The sequence below is a fragment of the Leuresthes tenuis genome, unplaced genomic scaffold (genome assembly GCF_036924035.1).
Source record: "Leuresthes tenuis unplaced genomic scaffold, fLeuTen1.0.hap1 SCAF_123, whole genome shotgun sequence".
NCBI classification, from domain to species: domain Eukaryota; kingdom Metazoa; phylum Chordata; class Actinopteri; order Atheriniformes; family Atherinopsidae; genus Leuresthes; species Leuresthes tenuis.
The window spans coordinates 92786-96667 of NW_027325477.1; the positions used below are offsets into that span (position 1 = coordinate 92786).

Below are 3882 nucleotides of genomic sequence, written 5' to 3' on the forward strand. Positions count from 1 at the left end.
GCAAAATCCGAAATCGTGAAGAACTAAGCTTATTCTCGGATTCCTGAATCTTTAGATTTGCTCTTTCTTTTACTGCAAAGTACAATGTTGAGCAGCACTAATGAGTTGTTTCTATTTTTGGCAGGCTTTACGTTTGCGGGTGAAGCCCTTTCTGTCTGTGCAAAAGAAATCTTCTTACTGTGCAGAGTGACTTCTCTGAGTAGAGTCGCCTTACTTGTTGCGACTGTGCCGATGTTCGAAGCTGGAGTGCAAAGTTGTTGCTTGAATGGTGCTTGCTGGAGCGTGCGGGAGTGCAAAGTTATACCATTTAAAAGGGCTGAAGAGTGCTCAGTGCAGCGGGTGGGCGACACTCTGGCCACCTTGAAAACCGAGATTACATCCACTACCAGGGGCAGCCCAAGTTCTGCCGCAAGTGTGGTGAGCATGGGCACCTGGTTGAGGCTTGTACCAAGGTGTTATGTGGGAAGAGCAGAGAAATTGGGCAAACTTTTGGAGAGTGTCCAAATGGCAGGAGATGTAATCTCTGTGGAGAATTAAATCACCTCTTCAGAGATTGCCCTAAATCTTTTGCCAACAAATTAAAGACGGTAAAGCCACAGTCAAGCCAACAAAGAGAAGGACCAAAGGTGGCAGTTGGTGAACAAAGTGAAGAGGTTGACCCAATAAATTCAAACTTCCCGCCAAAAGCTTGGATTGGAAGTGAGGAGCAAAAAGGGGAGGGGCCTGTAGAGGCCTCACCACTCAGTGTTGAAGTCTGTGAGAATTCACAGGCAGAGGGTGGAGCTACGCTAAATGAGGAGGAAGAGCAGACAGGTGAGTCTAGTGAAGATACTCACCTCCCCGAAGGTCAACAGCCGAAGAGGACGGCATCTGAGCCTCTGATTCCCCAGTGGTATCAGAGAAGAGGGGAAGGGTTAGGTCCCTTTCAGACAGTTCTTCAGTGGAAGAACCTAGAGTCTTCCCCTCCGACTCACCAAATGAGGTCTCCTTTTTAACTTCAGCTCTGCACTCGACCCCCAGGGACTCAAAGTTAAATGCAACATTGCGTCAGAGGCCAACACCGAGAGTCCGAAAAGGAAATATAGATCAACCTACTCACTTTTCACCTAAAGAAATGAAGGAAGAGCTAGTTTCCCAAGAAATAACCTGTGTGTAATTTGTTTTGATAACTTAGAAAAACGAAAATGACATACCTACTTTCCTTTATGCTTTTAATGGTTCTCACCTTCTCAACACTAAATGTGAGAAGTGTGAAATCAAAGACAAGAGCCCAGAGTATTTTATCCATCTTAGACTCCATAAAATCAGATGTGTTTTTAATACAAGAATGTGGACTACCTTTTTTAAAAAACCATAGACAATGGGAGGAAATGTGGCCCCATTTATCGATATGGAGTGGCTCAAATCAAAATAAAAATGATGGTGTGGCCATTCTAATTAAAAATCCGCATGTTCTGGTGAAAGGTAGCACAGTGGTGAGAGACGGACGGGCACTTTTAGCACACTTGAATTTTATGGGGCAAGACTTTAACCTCTTAAATATTTATGGTTTCAATGGAAAAAATGAAAGGTATGACCTTTTAGAAGATATACAGCTTTACATGCTAGGGCAAGTACCTTTAGTTGTAGGAGGGGATTTTAACTGTATCTTGAGCAGGAAAGATAGAAAAAGAGCAGGGGTAGATTTTAAAGTGGATAAGACTTCGATTTTACTTCAGGGCATATGCAGGGATTTTAAGCTTACTGACTGTTTTAAAACCATGCATCCCAGAGAGGAGGGCTTCACCTGGTTTAGTCATGATGGCACCAGAGCCTCTCGCATTGATTATTTCTTTACTAGAGATTGCCCACCCACTGATGTTAGATTAACCCCTGTTTTCTTTTCAGACCACCTTATGCTCTCCTGCACCCTTTCACCCCCTTCTGGTGTGACGGTAGGAAGTGGTCTGTGGAAACTCAACTGTTCCCTGTTGGAGGATGAAATCATAGTCAGTCAGTACAGGGAATGTTATAAAGAGTGGCAGACCCTTCAAGACCTCTACGAAACACATGCACAATGGTGGGAAATGGTGAAGGAAACGACCCAGACTTTTTTTAAACAGCAAGGTAAACGTAAAAAAAGGAAAGAGAATAGATGTATGATGGGACTACATAAACGCTTACAGCGCTACTTTAAACTAAATCAGTGTGGCATAGACTTTAAAGAAGAAATCAAAGATGTCAAAAAGGAAATGTCAGTTTTAGCAGAAATAAAGAGTAAAGGAATTTTTGTAAGAAGCAGGGAGCAGGAAATTGAGGAAGGTGAAAAAGAAAGAAAGTTATAAATAAAAAGGAGTGTATTCAAAATCTAAAAAGAGAAGATGGGTTTTTAACAAAATCCACACAAGAGATGATTGAAACTGTACATACCTTTTATAGTAACATGTACAAAGAGAAACCAGTGCACTTGGAAACATCGGCAGAAATCTTAAAATTCGTTGACAAAACCGTAAAAGAGAATGCACACTTGACACAGAATTTTACTGCTTTAGAGTTAAAAAAATGCCTAACAGGTTTTAAGAGAAGTCGAGCTCCGGGTTTAGACGGGCTTCCTGCAGAATTCTATCTGACCTATTGGGACCTTTTATCATCAGACATTTTAGATGTTTTTAAAGATTTTGAAAAACTCGACCGACTGCCTGACAGTTTTAGAGTGGGAATAGTGACTCTACTTTATAAAAAAAATGATAAGACTGACCTAAAGAATTGGAGGCCCATCACACTTTTAAACTTTGACTGTAAACTTTTTAGCAAGGTTTTAGCGACACGGATGTCCTCTGTTTTAGAGGAGGTAATTCACCCAGACCAAGCTTGTGCCATCTCAGGGAGACAACTCACCGACAGCCTCGTACTGATTCGAGACATCATTGATTACGCTAGAGACAGAAACACCCGGCTTGTCATCTTAAATTTAGACTTTGAAAAAGCATTTGATCGGGTCTCGCATCAATATCTCTTTCAGGTGTTGCAGCCATCGAAAAGGGCCCGATTGTTCCTACTTGGTGAGCTTTGCTTGGTTGAGACGCTTGCCCCCCCCCCCTGCTCCTCGGCTGACCAAGTAGAAACAATCTATTCGATGGCTGCCTTGTCTTGTAAGGCGACTCTACTCAGAGAAGTCACTCTGCAAAGTAGCAAGATTTCTTTTGCACAGACAGAAAGGGCTTCACCCGCAAAGGTAAAGCCTGCCAATAATAGAAACAACTCATTAGTGCTGCTCTCCACGGAAGTCTTTAGTAAAAGGCGAAAGACTTGTATGTTATGAAGAGAAACCAGAGTACGATTATCCGTCACTGCGGGAGCAGGGCATCAGGCTAGTTGGTATAGCCACCTTCCCCATGGTGAGCTTTGCTTGGTTGAGACGCTTTTACTCTATGCAAAAGACAAGGCAGCAACAAGGCAGCAACAAAAACACCACGAGAATCCCGTATTGAGGCTTTGTTCTGACCGCTCATTCGGTGTCGCGTTTCTTTCAAGCAATTCTCCCGGTTAGCCGACACTCGGCTCGCTCCCATAGCCGTGTTAAAGTCTACTTCGCATTCACTCTCTTTTCTCAGCAGACTCTTGGGATTTTATCTATAAAATGAATTCCTTCACTCAAACTATGTTAAAACTGCTTTGTCGTTCATATTTACCATGTCTAGAAAGATTTAAACAAAAAAAACAACGTTGTACTTTGCAGTAAAAGAAAGAGCAAATCTAAAGTTTCAGGAATCCGAGAATAAGCTTACTTTCATGAGTGCTTCACGATTTCGGATTTTGCTATAAAATTAATTCCTTCACTCAAACTAAATTAAAACTGCTAAACCGCTAATCTGTTACATGTAAGGCAGATGTCAAATTCAC

The 3882-nt window shown here is 42.1% G+C and overlaps 1 non-coding gene across 1 annotated transcript; it reads right to left on the reverse strand.

Moving 5' to 3' along the window:
• Positions 1-3203: 3203 nt before the first annotated feature.
• LOC140287354 (U5 spliceosomal RNA) lies at positions 3204-3317 on the reverse strand. Its single transcript, XR_011911538.1, has one exon. It is a non-coding gene; the product is annotated as a U5 spliceosomal RNA (small nuclear RNA).
• Positions 3318-3882: the final 565 nt, after the last annotated feature.